Genomic DNA, 20,583 nt, shown 5'->3' with positions numbered 1-20,583 from the left:
GAATGTCTGTGCACTCACTGTGGCCTGAGAGAAACCTGCCTGTTTGCAGCGCACTGACTGGGCAACTTTTCTTTTTGCAGGTGGAAAAGGGCAGATAAAGAAAAAACAGATGGGTCCAGCAGAAGTGATGCTGCTTCTGTCAAAAGCAGAGCAGAGGCCAAAAGCACTTTAGGAAGTTGCTTACAGAAGCACTTGTGCATTCCAAGTTAGAGCTCAGGAGTCTCAGTGACTTGTCCAACATGGGAGCTCCTTTTCCATTTCTCAACCCCCAGATTCCTCAGGAGTAGAAAACTGAAAACACTGACTGAGAAAAGCTCCATTCCTTCCTAATAATTGTGCTTTGTCCTTCCCATTTGACAGTGCTCTTGGAAATGTGCTGGTGTGATCTGGATCTGGGAGCAGCCCTGACCTCCCACAGCCCTGACCACACACACCTCATCCAACGGCAGGAAGAACCTGCCTGGCTCCTGCTGGGGTTCTCACCACCCACCGACAGCTTCTCCCTGCAGAGGGCTGGGCAACTACCCAGGCAGGATGAGACCTGACCCCAGCAGGCAGCAAAGTCCCTGCCCTGGCACAAAGAACCCCGGAGCACAGGGACCCTGCTCTGCAGGACAGCCCCGGGCATCCCTGGCTGCACCCCCACCTTCCCACCCCGCAGCCATCCCTGGGAGAAGGAGCCCACCTGCGCTGTTCCTCTGACGGTGCTGCAGGGAAGGCCTGCCCTGGAGAACATCCTCCTCCGGCGCAACAGAGAAACTGGGAGAGTCCTGACAGATGTGCAAGGCTGTGGGATGTGGTAGCTTTAGGAGATTCCTCCAGGAACACAAGCGACATTGCCCTGCACCTGTAGACTCACTCTGCAGAGGAGTGTGAAGTTGTGTCCCCAAGTTGTGTCTCAGCTGAACACCTCCCATCTTTCTGCTGCCTTTAACCTTCCTTTGCCTTTCTTCTCTTCTCTCGTGCCTACAGGCAGTGCCCTCGGCCCTGCTGGGCTGTGCAGAGGAGCTGCTCCTGGGCAGAGCTGTCTCTCTGCAGTGCTGCCCGCTTACCAGGATTTCCCTGTGTGCCAGGAGCCCGACCCAGCTGAGCAGCACAGCAAGAGCCAAAGGCAGCCCTTTCTCTGCCCCTCTGGGTTCCCCGCAGGTGTCCCTGGGGCTCCAGGGGAACCTGCTGTGGAACAGACTGAAGGAAACAATGATGTTCCCTCTTCTCACCTCTTCCGTGACACTTCTTTCCAGCAGTGACACTTCTTTCCAGCAGTGACATTTCTCCTCTTAGAAAATTACCAGGGTATGATGATCACCTTTTCTAGTTTCATCATTACACAGGACACCAGGAGGGTGACAGCAAAGGATCTGGTAACTCCCTGGCACAGCGGGGGTTTCCCTGCAGTCACACAGAGAAATGTGTCAGGGCTCTGAGAGGTGTCCAACCCTGAGCTGGACTGATGCACACACGGGGGTGTTCAGAGACACGAGTCCTTCCCTGGCACACACACAGGCAGTTCATTGCAGCAGGGGCAGTGTCTCCCTGGGCTCCTGCTACCACTCCCAGAACCTGGAGCCACCTCAACCCTGTAATGCTCCCACCCTGCCCACTCCTACACTTCAGATGAACATTGGGGTTTTCTAGTCACTGGAACTGCCCAGACCAGCCCCTCCCTGGTCCCCCCATCTCCCTGCCCCGCCCCAGCCCAGCAGAGCAGCACAGTCGTTTCTGGTCCTGCAGCAAGAAAGGGAGGCAATAGAGGACAGGGACAGTGACTGCATGTCTGGACTGCTCAGGAGATCATCAGCTCAGGCGGCAGCTCCTGCAGCCCCAGGGCCAGACCCGCTTCCCAGTGGCCCAGGCAGCTACTGCCACGTGGGCACAAGCTCTGCTGCCCAGGAGGGTCCTGTAGTGAAGGGCTTTGCAGATGGCCACGTAGTGGCCATAGGACATGATGGTGAGAAGGGCAAGCTCCGCTGTGATCAAGAAGAAAAGCAAAAAACACCTGTGCAGCTCATCCTGAGTAGGACATGCCCCTGGTGTTCCAGAGGGAATTGGCCATGGCTTTGGGGAGAGTGGTGCAGATGCAGCCCGGGTGTGTGAGGGAGAGGTGGAGCAGGAAGAAGTCCCTGGGGGGTGTGCAGGTGGTGGTGGCAGGCTACGGCGCTGAGGATGAGGCCGTTGCCCAGGAGGGCAGCCAGGGAGACGCCCAGGAAGAAGCAGAAGTGCAAGAGCTGCAGCCAGGAGGAGGAAGTGGGGGATGGAGTTGCTGTTGGACATGAGCTTCCTCCGGGCATCAGGAAATGTCCAAGGAGGAAAAGGCAGTGAAAACTTTGGGACAGGTTTCCTAGATCAAACCCATGAATTCCTCTGAGCATCTACCCTCATCCCAAGTATCTGCAGTCACACATATATAGATTCTGGACTGTAGAAGACAGGCTTAGCATGACTTTAAGATGATTTCTTCTCAATTTTTTGATTTATTTTTCTACTGCCAGGTCTGAGAGGGGCATCGTGGAACCAAAGGAACCCTGAGACATTTCAGAATCCCACATGTGTTGGGTCTGTCTGAGCTGGAGTTCATTTTCTCACTGCAGGCGTCGCAGTGCTGTGCTTTCCATTGGGAGCTACAAAGGGGTTAATCACACCAGTGCTTTGGCAACTGCTGAGCAGGGCTGGTGCAGCATCTGCATTGTCGGCTTCGTCCCCTGAATCGGGGGCAAGATCATGGGAGGCGATACAGACAGGTCAGTTGAACCAAATGGACCAAAGGGACATTGCAGAATATATGGCGTCAGCTCAGCTACAAGAGCTCAGGAAAGGAACAGGAAAGGGGGAAAATCCATTTTTTTACAATACATGCCTTCTGAGCGGCTTCTCTGTGTGGTGAAGCCCTGCTTCCCATGAAGTGGCCAGGTATCGCTGCTGACAGGAAGTAGAGAGAAAATCTTTTTATTTTCCTCTTCACTTATGCATGCGCAAACTTTGGCTTTTGCTTTAGTAAAGTGCCTGATCTCAAGGTAGAAATAATTTTCCATCTTATTCTGTCTCTTCTGTCTGGCTGGGAAGGGCAGCAATAGAGCAGCTTGGTGGGCACCTGGCATCCAGGTAAGGTCAACCCACTGCAACATTGCAGGGTGTCATGGAACCAAAGGACTGCTGGGAGACTGGGGGAACTCACGGAATCAAGTGGCCGTCGTGGCACTGCCCTGCGTCATAGAAGCAAATGTTCCCTGCGAAACTACAGAAACCAGGGACTTAAGGGACATCATTGGGATGTGCGGGACCTCATGGAATTAAACAAACCGTGGGATATCTTTGGAACTTCATGGAATCAAAGGGATAAAACAAAAGAATTAAACCCCATGACCAGAAACCATTGGATCGAACATTTCTTTAATATGCCAGCTGGGGATTCATGGGGGTACTCTGCCATGCATGAATCAAAGAATCAGTATAAATTTCGGAGTATAAATACAGTGATACTTGAAAGACCCTCCCCTTCACAAGCAGTCCAAAATTCTCTTCTGATTTTAGGGTCAAATAGCCTCTTGGATTTTATTCGTGGAGCAAGACTGCCATCTAGCGTCCATTTCTTCTGGGAGGGGCAGTCCTTTTCACAGAGTGGTCTTCTCCCTTAGCAGGCCTCGTAGCATCTCTGATTGATCTATCCGACCCCTAACCCCTAAACTAAATGCTTTAGGACCAGTTAAGACGTGTCTTAGAACTTCCCATTTGCTTAAACAATGTATAATTGACTTTCTTCTTAACAGAACAATCTCTTATTAAACAAGTTTTCTGAGGCCTGTCAGCTAATTTCTTGAAGATGGGCATATGATACACTCTCTATTAGTTTCCATGTATCATCTACATTCTCTCTCCTACAACTAATTGTAGTCTTAAAAGAAAAGAAAAGACTGCTACCATGCCAAGAAAGCAAACCCCTTTGTTGATTAGGATTTTTATCTAAGAAAAACTTGTGATTTACGAAGCCATTAAGGATGGAGATCCTCTCTCATTTCAGTGCCATTGTGACAATATGGGGCCTCATGGAACACATGGAACACAGAACACTGCACATTCCCAAGCAATCAAGGGGCCATTGTAACACTCCAGGGCGTCATGGAAGACGGAGGCCCCGCAGAGAGACCTCAAATCAGAGCTTTGGGCAATCCTCAACCAGAGGAAGTTCAACAAGGGGAAGTGCCAGATTCTGTCCCTGTGATGGGGCAACCCCGAATGTCCGGACAGACTGGGAATGATATTCTGCATAGCAGCGCTGGAAAATGGCCTCTGGGGTCCTGGTGGATGGCCAGTTGGCCAAGAGTCAGTGGTGCCCTGGCGGGGGCTCACTGCTCGGTCACAGGAGGGTTTTCAGACACACGAGTCCTTCGTTTGCACACAGACACAGACAGTTCATGGCAGCAGGGGCAGTATCTCCTGGGGTTCCTGCTGCCACGCCAGGAGCCTGGATGCACCTAAGCCCTTGTGGGGTGCCACCTGCTCTGCCACTATCTGAGATGCCGCACCGCCTGAGAGATGGAAACGCGGAGCTCTGTCCAAGAGAAGCACATCCCAGAGCTGCACGCATGGGCTTTGCCAGGATTTAGAACCGTAAATGCAATGTGACACCAAGACACTCTTTGTCCCACCTAACTTCAAGGTCTCCCCAGGAGGTTGATGGCAATTGTTCTTGCTCAGGGTCATCTCCCCACACCAACAGCAGGTGTGTGCTCAAGACTTGTCTGTGCAATGCAAACAGATACACCCTGTCTAGTTCTTCCGGTCTCTCCAAGGAAGGCAAAAGAATCTCTGTGTGCCGGGTGAGAAGCCAGTGCTGGAAGTTGTGGTTCCATTGTGAGTGCCAAGAGCGAATGGCAGGTCTGTGATGAATGCCCTGAGGAGATGACCTCGGTTTTCCAGTGCACGTGGCAATAGATCACACCCTGCTTTGGTGGTCATTTATGTCCTACGGAGGTGACAGAGATGGGAAAGAGAATGAAATTTTTGAATGTGTCTCTGAGTGCCCCTCAACCTGCTGCAAATGTGCAGATTCCAGTACATCCAGTTCAGGTGCGAGAGGCTGTTCCCTGGTCCTCTGAGCAAGAAGAGCTGGACGAGGGACACAGCAGAACTCACTTACTGAGACTGCATCTCCATGAATCCCAAAGCAAGTGCGAGGGGTTATGCCACGTCCGAGTTTTCTCAGGGGAAGGTGTTTCTCCCATGCACTGCCTCCCCGTGGCACTGGTGCCACAGCCCCCGACAAAACCACAAGTGGTCTTTGTCCCTAGCAAAAGTGCTCCTACTGCTAGCAGGGATGTTCCACGGGAAAGGCCAGGAGAGGTTGAGCCCGGAGGGCACTGAGCCCGGAGGGATGTTCTGCCTCTCATGCCCCTCGACCATTCTCGCAAGCCCAGCCCGGCCCCGCCGGTTCCACGGTGCAGAGCACGGACCGGCACCGCGCTGCCGCCGCTGTCGCCTGGCCTCCGCCTCCAGCCAGCACCCGAGGAGAGCCCGAGAGGCGCCGGCGCCTGTCCCAGCCCCGGGGCCGATTTGTCGGAGGAGGACAGGGGAGGAGGGAGAGGAAGGCAGAGGAGGCGGAGAGGAGGCGGCCCGCCAGGAGCAGAGAATCGGGGCTGGCGGGGGCAGCGGGGCGCCGGGAAGCGGATCGGCGGCTGCGGCGCTGTCGGGGAGCGGGGCTGGCGGCGCTGGCCGCGGTTTTGATCCGTGCTCAGGGCTGGCGGCCGGAGACCGTAGGGGCCGGGGCAGCCCCCTGGGGTGGACGTGCATATTCCTCGAGGCTGCCCTCCTGTCTGGTAGGTTCTTCACAAAGCTCTTCTCCCAAACTATCTTCCCAGCCCTCCCTCCCTCTGGTCCATAAAGTATTCCCTGGGAACACTCATCGCTTTTTTCTTTGTCGAGCCGTTATTCTTTCCTTGCTTTATTCTCTGTCCTTCAGTGAATTCGTGCAGTCCATCCTTCCCCTTTCCTACTTTTCTTCCTCTCTTCGCTTGGCTTAATCCCGCAGCTTTCCATTCTTCAGTGACTTCACCAATCCACTTCTCTTTTCCGCTCACCTCTCTCCAGCAAATATTAATGGACATTTCAACTACTTCACACCTTTATATCCTCTTAAAATTCTTCTCCGTATTGGCTTGACTGCTGCTGTGCCCTTTGTTTTGGGAAAAAACATCCAGTGCAAAAACACTTCCGACGGCTTTTCTTCATCTCCCTGCCAGTGTCTGCAGGTAGAGCCCAGGTGCAGCAGGACCCATTGGTAGAGACCACCGAGAGCAGTGAAATCACCAAGTGCTCACACGCCAACATACGAAACGGTGAATTTATCCATTCCTACCGGCAGCTCCTGGGTCACAGCCCCGAGCTCCTCGTACGCGCTGCTAAATGGTCCAGAGAGCTGCGGGCGCCAACGGGGTGGCTGTTGGTGATGGGAGACGGTCTTTCCGCCGTCCTCTGGCTCTCCGGACCCCATCATGGGAACGCGGTTCTGTATTCCTGGGCCCTGGCAGACACGGACTCATTGACACTGTCGTCTTCAGAGATTTCAGGGGATTCTCTTAGAAACAAAACTCGGTTAACTGGTTCTACGGCAGAGCAAATTAGCACCCCTATGAAAACATGGCTTTTCATTCCTACACAGAGCGCAGGCTTGCGACAGAATGCCTGAGTGCAAAGTGATTTATACAGCACAGGGCAGCGCAAATCTGGGCATCCTGCAGTCAGCTGCCATGTGTGTCCCTAGCTTCTCTTGAGGCATCGTCTCCTGGTTACTCTGATCCACTCCAGGCAGGAACTGCGATTCTCTGGTTCATGAAGATCTTTCTCTTTGGATAGGAGGAGGGGTTCTTGCCTTGCCTGGAGTGTGGAAAAGACAGAGAGTAAGGGTCCACAAGATTTGGAGTGTCACTCGTCAAGGATCTGAACACTACATCTCGGACGTGTTCTGAAGAAGCTGTGAAGGCAGACAGTGCGAAGGAGCGAGGTGCAACCAAGCCAGACCAAGCGTTAGAGGTGGTGAGAGAGGAAAGCAAAGCAGTAAGAAAGGAGAGACCTCCAGCCATGTGGTCCTGGCCTCAGGAAGGATGGTTGCAGGACCATCCTTCATTAGCCTCTCAGTAAAAATGCAGAATTCTGCCCTGACTCCTCCCCCTCCCCGAGGTCCCCATTTCCCCCCCATTTTTTCCCTATTTTCCCAGATTTTTCCCATTTTTTCCCCTTTCCCCCCCATTTTTTCCACATTTTTCCCAGATTTTCTCCCATTTTCCCCAGAATTTCCCAGGTTTTTTCCCAATTTTTCCCCATTTTCCCAGTTTTTTCCCAATTTTTTCCCCATTTTCACGGATTTTTTCTCGATTTCCCCCCATTTTCCCAGATTTCCCCCATTTTTCCCACATTTTCCCAGATTTCCACACATTTTTCCCCATTTTCCCCCTTTTTTCCTCATTTTTCCATAGTTTCCCATATTTTTCCCCATTTTCCCCAGAATTTCCCACATTTTCCCCCATTTTTCCCCATTTCCCCGGATTTTTCTCACATTTTTCCCAGACTTTTCCGCAATTTCCCCATTTTCCCACATTTTCCCAGATTTTTCACCATTTTCCTGATTTTCCCCCCATTTTTCCCACATTTTCACAGATTTTTCTCCAGATTTCCCCCACATTTTTCCCCATTTCCCCACATTTTCTTGGATTTTTGGGTCCCCAGTTTTCCAAATTTCCCAAATTTCCCCAGTGGGAAAAAATGGGGGGAAAAAACCAGGAATTTTTGGGAAAATGGGGAAAAATTGGGGAAAAAAGTGGGAAATTTGGTGAACACGAATGAAAAATTGGGAAAAATGGGGGAAAATTTGAGAAAAAAGTGGGAAATTTGGGGAAAATTGATAAAAATGGGGAAAAATGGGGGGAAATTTAGGAAAACTGGGGGAAAATCCGGGAAAATGTGGAAAAACGGGGGAAATTCTGGGAAAAAGTCAGAAATTTGGGGAAATGGGGGATTTTGAGGGGAAATGGAGGGAAAATTGGGAAAAAATGGCGGAATTTGGGGAAAATGGGGAAATTTGGGAAAAATGGGGTGAATTGAGAAAAAATGGGGGAATTTGGGTAAAATTGGATGAAAAATTGGGGAAAGTTGGGAAAAATGGGGGGAAATTTGGGGAAAATGGGAAAAAATGGGGGAAATTTGGGAACAATGGAAGGAATTTGGAAAAAAAATGGGGAAAAATTGAGAAAAATGGGGAAATTTGGGAAAAATGGAGGAAATGGGGGGAAAATTGGGGAAAGAATGGGAAATTTGGGAGAAATGGATGAAAAACTGGGAAAAATGAGGGGAAATTTGGGAAAAACTTGGGTGTCCCCACCAGGTTCGGCCCCGCCAGGGCCCCGATAGCCCCGGGATCAGGTGAGACCCCTACCCCATGCCCTGACCCCTCCCCCTCCCCGAGGTCACTGCCCTGACCCCCCGAGTCCAGGTTGTGACCGCTCCCCCACCCCGTGGCCCCTCCCACACTTTATGACCCCTTCCCCATTCTGTGGCCCCTACCCCACTCTGTGACCCCTCTCCCACTTCATGGCCCCTCCCCCACTCTCTGACCCCTCCCCCACTCTATGGCACCTCATCCACTTTATGGCCCCTCCCCCACTCTCAGACCCTTCCCCCACTTTATGGACCCTCCCCCACTCTGTGGCTCCTCCCCCACTCTGTGACCCCTCCCCCATTCTGGGACCCCTCTCCCACTCTGTGGCCCCTCCCCCACTTTACGGCCTCTCCCCCACTCTGTGACCCCTCCCCCACCGACAGCTTCTCCCCGCAGAGAGAACAGCCAACACACTATTTCACTTCTCACTTTAACAAAGCTCTTTTCTCCTTCAAGCCCCTCAAAGGCGCCAAGGCCACATAGGAGGCCACACACAAACTGTACTCCTCTTCCCACTTGACTACACCTTCTCCCTCACTGTTCTACAGGGAACACCAGGAATCTGCTCGCAGAGGCCTCTCGTTTCCCATCAGTAACTCAGCACAAGGAGTTAAAGGAGCTCAAACCTTAGGCCACAAGAGCTGACAGTAAGGAAACTTTGGGAGCAAACTAATGCTGCTAACACAGACCCAGCTGAATCCAGCACACAATCACAGAATCCAAGAGTCCTTCAGCTTGGAAAAGACCTCCAAGCTCACTGAGTCTTGTGCAGCCCCTCCCCGACCGCCTGCAGGGACTGGATGATGCTTTGCACAAGCACCAAAAGGAATGTTGTGAAAGCCATGGCCTGCAGGAGGACACAGAGAAGGGCTTGGTTGGGGCTGGGAAGGAGGGAGCTGGCGCTGGGGGAGTGGGGATGGAGCCTCGGGGATGTGGCGCAGCAAGGACAGGGGCCCAGGCAGCTGGCAGGCGGCAAGGCCTCACCCCCTGCCCCAGCAGCAGCACCCCCTGCCCCAGAAGGCACTCCTACCAGGGGCTGGGACCTGCAGGCGGGGGCAGAACCCACTCCCTGGGGCGGCCTTGCTGCCCCGGTCCTCGTCCGGCCCAACCTCTCCCTGTGTGCACGCTCCCCACAGCACAGGCTGCACTGGGCAGCATCCCCTGATGGGCCCTGCAGAGCTGCCCCACGGGGACACTTCCCTTTTATGTCACAGGTGCCACAGCCTGTCCCAACCAGCCCTGCCCATTGTCCCCACCCCGGCTCAGTGACTCACAGTGGCCCCTGGCAACCAAAGAACCAAAGCCCCACACCCCCAGAGTGCAGCCCTACCCATGTGCAAGGGGCCCCCAAAGGGTTCCCTGCACAAAGCAGCCCCTCCAAACCCTTGTCAGATAGAAAACTGGGGGACGTGACCCTTGGATGCTTTTAGTACAGAGATACAAACTTTTCTTGAATAATGGAGGGGGTCACTTTTTTATTATTAATATTTACAGTTATCCATTTGGGGACAGGATGTCCTACAGGTTAATGTGGTGTCACATTTGGAGTGAAAAGTACTTTTCAAAGAAACCCAGGGTGCATGGGTGATGCAGAGGAAACTGCCAAGTCACCCAATGTGAAGCTCAACACTGCTTTGCAACAGCACTGCCCTTTCACACACATCTTTGGCAAAGACAAAGATGTCAGGCTTTAGTTTCTAAATCAGTAACACTTGACAAGACCTCTTTATGAACTGACAGCAAGAGAACTTAGGAGCAGCTTAGGGTTGGCAAGTGTAGGAGCCAAGAAGAGAAGGGCTGATGGGTATGTCATGAACACTGACAGCTGGATGGTCGTGGAGCCGACCAAGGAGTGCCAGACACAAAAGACATCACCTGCTGGACTTGGCCCAAACACCAGCCCCCTCCTCTCCCTTCTCAACCACTCAACCACAGCCTGCACACACCCACACCTGCCAGGGCCAACTGGCTGTTTCTCTTCTCTTTTCTGCCTGGGGGCGAAGGAAGAAGGACAGGGAGGGCATTTGCCTTCGGGCCAGAGGGAAGGGGAAGGAGATCCCCCCAAATCCATCCCTGGCAGGATGGGGGCTGGAGGAGACATTGGGGGACCCCCAAGAATATTTTCGAGGGGAAGAAAGGATGGGGGCACCCACAGGGGGTTGGGGGGGGGAGGGACCCAAGAATCTCGTGGTGGGACACTGGGGAGTTCCCAGTAGTTTCTTGGGGGGGTGGACCCCCAGCCGTCCGGGGTGGAAAAATGGACGGAGGAATCCGCCGTAAAGGGTTGGTGACACCCAAAAGACTCTAGGAGGGGGTCGGGAGGGGCCCCGGAGTCCTGAAGAGTGTTTGGGGGTCCCCAGGAGGGAGTCTGGGGGTCTGAGGTGGTCCCAGGAGATTTTCAAGGGTTAAGGGGATGCACAGGAGATTTGGGGGAGGAGGGGGAAAGGCGGAGGGTCCCCAGGAGTCTTGGGGGGGATCTGGGCGGTTCCCGAGAGTCTTGGGGGAGATTCGGAGGGGTCACCAGGAGCCCCCGGACCCCCTGAACTCACCCCACACCACCATGGCCTCGTTGGGGCCGCACGTGAAAAACAGCGCGACGGGGGGAGACCCTGGGGCCGGGATCGATCGGGACCAATCGGGTTCAATCCCGATCCTCCCCTCCCCCGCCATCACCGCCCCGCTCCCGGTAGCCCCCGCGGAAGTTTCAACGTTCTATTGGGTGACTCACCGGCACAAGGACAGGGGCCCAGCAGAATTTGGCAATGACGTCATTCCAGCAGAACCGTTCTATTGGCTGCGACCCACGAGGGAGCCCCAAAACCTGTTCATGGCTTGGGGGGGAAGGACAGCCGGCACGGCCAGGAACGGGGCTGCAGAGGGTGTTCAAGTGCCCAGGAAAGGGGCAAAAAACTTTCCCCTCTCCCTCCCAGTGCCCCCTCAGCCCATCCCAGTGTCTCCCCTCTCCCCCAGTGCCCCCTCAGCCCATCGCAGTCTCTCCCCTGCTCTCCCAGTGCCCCCGTCCATCGAGGTCCCAGCCCAGCCCTGCCCCCTGCTCTGCTCCGGCCTGGATTTCTCCCCTGCAGGGGCAGCTGAGGTGGCTCCAGGGCGGGCGGGAGCTTTCGGGGCAGGGGGTGGCTCCTGACATGCTGCTGGAACCGCCCCTGTCTGGGCGGGCCCGTCAGCCTGGGGCACCTCCTCACCCGAGCCTGGGGGACAGGCCGGCAACTGGGAGGGGCTTTGGGAAGGAATGGGGAGGCTGAGAAGGGGTTGGAGGTCGTGGGGGTAACTGGGAAGGGGTTTGGGGGAGTTTGGGGGTTTGGGAGGGAGGTTGGGGAGATTGGGGCAGCTGTGAGGGGTTTTGGGGAATCGTCGGGGATGTGGGAAGGAACTGGGAGAGAGTTTGGGGGCATACTCAAGGGGAAGGGGGCAACTAGGAGAAGGTTTGAAAGGTCCTGGGAGGGCTGGAGGTAACTGGGAGGGGTTTGGGGGCATCTTGTGGGTTTTTGTGGGTCTGGGAGGCAGTCTGGGGGCCTCGGAGGGCTTAAGGGGAAGTTGGGAGTGTCCTGTGGGACCGGGACAGGATTTGAGGGTTCCTGGAGGGGCTGGGAGGGCTTTATGCCTTTATACTGCGGGCATTGTCTAGTATTGATGGGGGTAATCCGTGAGTTGACTCTTTCATAATCATCCAAATTTTAACAAGACTTTGAAGGTGGTCAACCTCAGTTTGAAGCAGCTCATTTTTAGCAACAAATTTATCCGATTTTTCTCCTGTTTCCCTCTCAAAGGCTAACGATGACTTCAACACCACATTTTCTGATTTCAAAACAGTGGACTCAACATCAGAAATCCATTCATGACTTCCCTGTCATCACTCCATCCGAATGTCTGTGCACTCACTGTGGCCTGAGAGAAACCTGCCTGTTTGCAGCGCACTGACTGGGCAACTTTTCTTTTTGCAGGTGGAAAAGGGCAGATAAAGAAAAAACAGATGGGTCCAGCAGAAGTGATGCTGCTTCTGTCAAAAGCAGAGCAGAGGCCGAAAGCACTTTAGGAAGTTGCTTACAGAAGCACTTGTGCATTCCAAGTTAGAGCTCAGGAGTCTCAGTGACTTGTCCAACATGGGAGTTCCTTTTCCATTTCTCAACCCCCAGATTCCTCAGGAGTAGGAAACTGAAAACACTGACTGAGAAAAGCTCCATTCCTTCCTAATAATTGTGCTTTGTCCTTCCCATTTGACAGTGCTTTTGGAAATGTGCTGGTGTGATCTGGATCTGGGAGCAGCCCTGACCTCCCACAGCCCTGACCACACACACCTCATCCAACGGCAGGAAGAACCTGCCTGGCTCCTGCTGGGGTTCTCACCACCCACCGACAGCTTCTCCCTGCAGAGGGCTGGGCAACTACCCAGGCAGGATGAGACCTGACCCCAGCAGGCAGCAAAGTCCCTGCCCTGGCACAAAGAACCCCGGAGCACAGGGACCCTGCTCTGCAGGACAGCCCCGGGCATCCCTGGCTGCACCCCCACCTTCCCACCCCGCAGTCATCCCTGGGAGAAGGAGCCCACCTGCGCTGTTCCTCTGACGGTGCTGCAGGGAAGGCCTGCCCTGGAGAACATCCTCCTCCGGCGCAACAGAGAAACTGGGAGAGTCCTGACAGATGTGCAAGGCTGTGGGATGTGGTAGCTTTAGGAGATTCCTCCAGGAACACAAGCGACATTGCCCTGCACCTGTAGACTCACTCTGCAGAGGAGTGTGAAGTTGTGTCCCCAAGTTGTGTCTCAGCTGAACACCTCCCATCTTTCTGCTGCCTTTAACCTCCCTTTGCCTTTCTTCTCTTCTCTCGTGCCTACAGGCAGTGCCCTCGGCCCTGCTGGGCTGTGCAGAGGAGCTGCTCCTGGGCAGAGCTGTCTCTCTGCAGTGCTGCCCGCTTACCAGGATTTCCCTGTGTGCCAGGAGCCCGACCCAGCTGAGCAGCACAGCAAGAGCCAAAGGCAGCCCTTTCTCTGCCCCTCTGGGTTCCCCGCAGGTGTCCCTGGGGCTCCAGGGGAACCTGCTGTGGAACAGACTGAAGGAAACAATGATGTTCCCTCTTCTCACCTCTTCCGTGACACTTCTTTCCAGCAGTGACACTTCTTTCCAGCAGTGACATTTCTCCTCTTAGAAAATTACCAGGGTATGATGATCACCTTTTCTAGTTTCATCATTACACAGGACACCAGGAGGGTGACAGCAAAGGATCTGGTAACTCCCTGGCACAGCGGGGGTTTCCCTGCAGTCACACAGAGAAATGTGTCAGGGCTCTGAGAGGTGTCCAACCCTGAGCTGGACTGATGCACACACGGGGGTGTTCAGAGACACGAGTCCTTCCCTGGCACACACACAGGCAGTTCATTGCAGCAGGGGCAGTGTCTCCCTGGGCTCCTGCTACCACTCCCAGAACCTGGAGCCACCTCAACCCTGTAATGCTCCCACCCTGCCCACTCCTACACTTCAGATGAACATTGGGGTTTTCTAGTCACTGGAACTGCCCAGACCAGCCCCTCCCTGGTCCCCCCATCTCCCTGCCCCGCCCCAGCCCAGCAGAGCAGCACAGTCGTTTCTGGTCCTGCAGCAAGAAAGGGAGGCAATAGAGGACAGGGACAGTGACTGCATGTCTGGACTGCTCAGGAGATCATCAGCTCAGGCGGCAGCTCCTGCAGCCCCAGGGCCAGACCCGCTTCCCAGTGGCCCAGGCAGCTACTGCCACGTGGGCACAAGCTCTGCTGCCTAGGAGGGTCCTGTAGTGAAGGGCTTTGCAGATGGCCACGTAGTGGCCATAGGACATGATGGTGAGAAGGGCAAGCTCCGCTGTGATCAAGAAGAAAAGCAAAAAACACCTGTGCAGCTCATCCTGAGTAGGACATGCCCCTGGTGTTCCAGAGGGAATTGGCCATGGCTTTGGGGAGAGTGGTGCAGATGCAGCCCGGGTGTGTGAGGGAGAGGTGGAGCAGGAAGAAGTCCCTGGGGGGTGTGCAGGTGGTGGTGGCAGGCTACGGCGCTGAGGATGAGGCCGTTGCCCAGGAGGGCAGCCAGGGAGACGCCCAGGAAGAAGCAGAAGTGCAAGAGCTGCAGCCAGGAGGAGGAAGTGGGGGATGGAGTTGCTGTTGGACATGAGCTTCCTCCGGGCATCAGGAAATGTCCAAGGAGGAAAAGGCAGTGAAAACTTTGGGACAGGTTTCCTAGATCAAACCCATGAATTCCTCTGAGCATCTACCCTCATCCCAAGTATCTGCAGTCACACATATATAGATTCTGGACTGTAGAAGACAGGCTTAGCATGACTTTAAGATGATTTCTTCTCAATTTTTTGATTTATTTTTCTACTACCAGGTCTGAGAGGGGCATCGTGGAACCAAAGGAACCCTGAGACATTTCAGAATCCCACATGTGTTGGGTCTGTCTGAGCTGGAGTTCATTTTCTCACTGCAGGCGTCGCAGTGCTGTGCTTTACATTGGGAGCTACAAAGGGGTTAATCACACCAGTGCTTTGGCAACTGCTGAGCAGGGCTGGTGCAGCATCTGCATTGTCGGCTTCTTCCCCTGAATCGGGGGCAAGATCATGGGAGGCGATACAGACAGGTCAGTTGAGCCAAATGGACCAAAGGGACATTGCAGAATATATGGCGTCAGCTCAGCTACAAGAGCTCAGGAAAGGAACAGGAAAGGGGGAAAATCCATTTTTTTACAATACATGCCTTCTGAGCGGCTTCTCTGTGTGGTGAAGCCCTGCTTCCCATGAAGTGGCCAGGTATCGCTGCTGACAGGAAGTAGAGAGAAAATCTTTTTATTTTCCTCTTCACTTCTGCATGCGCAAACTTTGGCTTTTGCTTTAGTAAAGTGCCTGATCTCAAGGTAGAAATAATTTTCCATCTTATTCTGTCTCTTCTGTCTGGCTGGGAAGGGCAGTAATAGAGCAGCTTGGTGGGCACCTGGCATCCAGGTAAGGTCAACCCACTGCAACATTGCAGGGTGTCATGGAACCAAAGGACTGCTGGGAGACTGGGGGAACTCACGGAATCAAGTGGCCGTCGTGGCACTGCCCTGCATCATAGAAGCAAATGTTCCCTGCGAAACTACAGAAACCAGGGACTTAAGGGACATCATTGGGATGTGCGGGACCTCATGGAATTAAACAAACCGTGGGATATCTTTGGAACTTCATGGAATCAAAGGGATAAAACAAAAGAATTAAACCCCATGACCAGAAACCATTGGATCGAACATTTCTTTAATATGCCAGCTGGGGATTCATGGGGGTACTCTGTCATGCATGAATCAAAGAATCAGTATAAATTTCGGAGTATAAATACAGTGATACTTGAAAGACCCTCCCCTTCACAAGCAGTCCAAAATTCTCTTCTGATTTTAGGGTCAAATAGCCTCTTGGATTTTATTCGTGGAGCAAGACTGCCATCTAGCGTCCATTTCTTCTGGGAGGGGCAGTCCTTTTCACAGAGTGGTCTTCTCCCTTAGCAGGCCTCGTAGCATCTCTGATTGATCTATCCGACCCCTAACCCCTAAACTAAATGCTTTAGGACCAGTTAAGACGTGTCTTAGAACTTCCCATTTGCTTAAACAATGTATAATTGACTTTCTTCTTAACAGAACAATCTCTTATTAAACAAGTTTTCTGAGGCCTGTCAGCTAATTTCTTGAAGATGGGCATATGATACACTCTCTATTAGTTTCCATGTATCATCTACATTCTCTCTCCTACAACTAATTGTAGTCTTAAAAGAAAAGAAAAGACTGCTACCATGCCAAGAAAGCAAACCCCTTTGTTGATTAGGATTTTTATCTAAGAAAAACTTGTGATTTACGAAGCCATTAAGGATGGAGATCCTCTCTCATTTCAGTGCCATTGTGACAATATGGGGCCTCATGGAACACATGGAACACAGAACACTGCACATTCCCAAGCAATCAAGGGGCCATTGTAACACTCCAGGGCGTCATGGAAGACGGAGGCCCCGCAGAGAGACCTCAAATCAGAGCTTTGGGCAATCCTCAACCAGAGGAAGTTCAACAAGGGGAAGTGCCAGATTCTGTCCCTGTGATGGGGCAACCCCGAATGTCCAGACAGACTGGGAATGATATTCTGCATAGCAGCGCTGGAAAATGGCCTCTGGGGTCCTGGTGGATGGCCAGTTGGCCAAGAGTCAGTGGTGCCCTGGCGGGGGCTCACTGCTCGGTCACAGGAGGGTTTTCAGACACACGAGTCCTTCGCTTGCACACAGACACAGACAGTTCATGGCAGCAGGGGCAGTATCTCCTGGGGTTCCTGCTGCCACGCCAGGAGCCTGGATGCACCTAAGCCCTTGTGGGGTGCCACCTGCTCTGCCACTATCTGAGATGCCGCACCGCCTGAGAGATGGAAACGCGGAGCTCTGTCCAAGAGAAGCACATCCCAGAGCTGCACGCATGGGCTTTGCCAGGATTTAGAACCGTAAATGCAATGTGACACCAAGACACTCTTTGTCCCACCTAACTTCAAGGTCTCCCCAGGAGGTTGATGGCAATTGTTCTTGCTCAGGGTCATCTCCCCACACCAACAGCAGGTGTGTGCTCAAGACTTGTCTGTGCAATGCAAACAGATACACCCTGTCTAGTTCTTCCGGTCTCTCCAAGGAAGGCAAAAGAATCTCTGTGTGCCGGGTGAGAAGCCAGTGCTGGAAGTTGTGGTTCTATTGTGAGTGCCATGAGCGAATGGCAGGTCTGTGATGAATGCCCTGAGGAGATGACCTGGGTTTTCCAGTGCACGTGGCAATAGATCACACCCTGCTTTGGTGGTCATTTATGTCCTACGGAGGTGACAGAGATGGGAAAGAGAATGAAATTTTTGAATGTGTCTCTGAGTGCCCCTCAACCTGCTGCAAATGTGCAGATTCCAGTACATCCAGTTCAGGTGCGAGAGGCTGTTCCCTGGTCCTCTGAGCAAGAAGAGCTGGACGAGGGACACAGCAGAACTCACTTACTGAGACTGCATCTCCATGAATCCCAAAGCAAGTGCGAGGGGTTATGCCACGTCCGAGTTTTCTCAGGGGAAGGTGTTTCTCCCATGCACTGCCTCCCCGTGGCACTGGTGCCACAGCCCCCGACAAAACCACAAGTGGTCTTTGTCCCTAGCAAAAGTGCTCCTACTGCTAGCAGGGATGTTCCACGGGAAAGGCCAGGAGAGGTTGAGCCCGGAGGGCACTGAGCCCGGAGGGATGTTCTGCCTCTCATGCCCCTCGACCATTCTCGCAAGCCCAGCCCGGCCCCGCCGGTTCCACAGTGCAGAGCACGGACCGCCACCGCGCTGCCGCCGCTGTCGCCTGGCCTCCGCCTCCAGCCAGCACCCGAGGAGAGCCCGAGAGGCGCCGGCAACCTGTCCCAGCCCCGGGGCCGATTTGTCGGAGGAGGACAGGGGAGGAGGGAGAGGAATGCAGAAGAGGCGGAGAGGAGGAGGCCCACCAGGAGCAGAGAGTCGGGGCTGGCGTGGGCAGCGAGGCGCCGGGAAGCGGATCGGCGGTTGCGGCGCTGTCGGGGAGCGGGGTTGGTGCCGCTGGTCGCGGTTTTGATCTGTGCGCAGGTCTGGCGGCCGGAGACCGTATCCATTCCTACCGGCAGCTCCCGGGTCATAGCCCCGAGCTCCTCGTACGCGCTGCTAAATGGTCCAGAGAGCTGTGGACGCCAACGGGGTGGCTGTTGGTGACGGGAGACGGTCTTTCCACCGTCCTCTGGCTCTCCGGACCCCATCATGGGAACGCGCTTCTGTATTCCTGGGCCCTGGCAGACACGGACTCATTGACACTGTCGTCTTCAGAGATTTCAGGGGATTCTCTTAGAAACAAATCTCGGTTAATTGGTTCTACGGCAGAGCAAATTAGCACCCCTATGAAAACATGGCTTTTCATTCCTACACAGAGCGCAGGCTTGCGACAGAATGCCTGAGTGCAAAGTGATTTATACAGCACATGGCAGTGCAAATCTGGGCATCCTGCAGTCCGCTACCATGTGTGTCCCTAGCTTCTCTTGAGGCATCGTCTCCTGGTTACTCTGATCCACTCCAGGCAGGAACCGCGATTCTCTGGTTCATGAAGATCTTTCTCTTTGGATAGGAGGAGGGGTTCTTGCCTTGCCTGGAGTGTGGAAAAGACAGAGAGTAAGGGTCCGCAAGATTTGGAGTGTCACTCGTTAAGGATCTGAACACTACATCTCGGACGTGTTCTGAAGAAACTGTGAAGGCAGACAGTGTGAAAGAGCGAGGTGCAACCAAGCCAGACCAAGCGTTTAGAGGTGGTGAGAGAGGAAAGCAAAGCAGTAAGAAAGGAGAGACCTCCAGCCATGTGACCCTGGCCTCAGGAAGGATGGTTGCAGGACCATCCTTCATTAGCCTCTCAGTAAAAATGCAGAATTCTCAGCTTCCTCTAAATGTGTTATCTCTCCTCTGATACTTAAGATGGTAGAAAATTTTCAGGAGCACACAGGCATAAGGAGGGTGAACTCGATAATGCTCTTCCACCTGGGAAGCATGTGAAAACCTCTGTTTCCTGTGGTGTGATGGGTGCCTGGGATCCCTCTGGACTTGGTTTAGGGAAGGGGTTGTGTGTAAGGGTCTCCATCTGCCAAGTCCCCAGACCTTCAACTGCCCTGGTTGGACCAGGGCTCTCCTACCCCACCACTCGCAAGCAGCACTCTGGCAGTTGCCCCATGTGCTCCCTGCATGTGCATCAGGGTCTTCATCCCGTTCCCTGCTCATCCCTCAGTACATTCCCTAGGGCATATGCTCTCCTTGCCATCTCTGGAGCTGGGATATCCAGTAGCCTTGCTGGAGCCACGTTCCTCTCAGACTTTGCGTTTTCGCAGAAGAGAAAGGCAAATCTAGAGACACGATGCTGCTGCCCAGCAGGGCTCATCTCCCTTTCCCGGGGAGCTGGGAGAGAGGCATTCTTCCCAGGCAGATGAAGAAGGACAGGGGAAAAGCCACAGAAGCGGAGGAGACACGTGTTCCCCGAGGAAGCTGCAAGCAGCCCAGAGAGCTGAGGACAGCACGGGAAGATGTGAAAGGTGCAGAAGGGTAGAAGCCCGGAGCTCCCAAAAGCACATCAGTGAGTGTGCAGCAGAGCAGGCGATTGCAACTGGGGAGGGGAGGACTGCACTGCGAGCTGACCGGGAACAATCTCTGCCCATGAGTGAGACCCCAGAGCCAGGCAATGCTCAGAATGCCATCGGCTGCAGGAACCACACGGGCTGTTGCTTGGGGAGAGAGAAACCCAAAGAGAGCATTTGAGGTACTGAAAGTGCAGTTCATTTATCGGCCCTCCTGCTTCCTTTGCTCCCCCTCTAAGAGATTCGTTTCTGGCAGCTCTCTTCTCTCGGCACAGGGTGGAGATTTCTGACACTCTCGGCAAACAGGCAGGTTCATCTCAGCATGAATTTTGGCTACCTCGTCGTCACTTTCTGCCTGGTACACCTCCTCTCTATATCCCAGCTTTTCATAAATGCATTCTTTTTCCTCCCAGGAAATAGTCAACTGCCTTTTCAGGCCCCGTGGGGGAATACAACTGAATAGAGAAACATCGCTGCAGATCATGTACTTGCTGTCCTTCATGTGTTCACTCCAGGCGATCTTACTTCTCTAAAGAAATAAAGAGGGAAAGAAGAGAAAGCTCAGGCCTCCTTCTCTCTCTCTGCTCGCCACTTCAACTTCGCTATCCCTCTCCGTCTGTCCTCTCCTCCACATGCTGCCACCAAAAGATATCTCGGCTCTCTCTGCAGTCACACATTTCTCCTTTTCTAAAGAAAATCAGGAGATCATTCCAAAGCTACTCCAGGTCCATCAAACTCTCATCTCACTAACTTTATTAATGCATCCCTTTCAACCTGCAGGCTGCCTCTGGCACGACTTCCAGTTTTCCCCAGCTGGCAACATATTCAAATTTCTCTGTTTGCAGTGGGCCATGGCTTACGGGGGCTGTGATACACCGGGAGACCGATCGATGTCTGTGGGGAGCGGAGCTGTCAGCAGGAGCATTTCTGCTGGAGACAAATAGCACCTTAGTTTTAGACGTGGGCTGTGGCACCAGTTCTACGCCGAAGCAGTGCATGGGTGAAGCACCTGCCCATGAGAAATCATGG

General features: G+C 53.6%; 1 protein-coding gene across 1 annotated transcript in view; it reads right to left on the bottom strand.

Moving 5' to 3' along the window:
• The window catches only part of LOC127472742 (uncharacterized), a 91,003-nt gene that overhangs the window by 45,417 nt on the left and 25,003 nt on the right, over positions 1-20,583 (bottom strand). The gene's annotated exons all lie outside the window — the stretch shown is intronic.

Source organism: Manacus candei, unplaced genomic scaffold (assembly GCF_025592945.1).
Source record: "Manacus candei isolate 608988 ecotype Guabito, Panama unplaced genomic scaffold, ASM2559294v1 h1tg000032l, whole genome shotgun sequence".
In the NCBI taxonomy this organism is placed as follows: domain Eukaryota; kingdom Metazoa; phylum Chordata; class Aves; order Passeriformes; family Pipridae; genus Manacus; species Manacus candei.
Note: the sequence above shows the minus strand (reverse complement) of the source record. Positions and strands in the feature narration are given on the sequence as shown.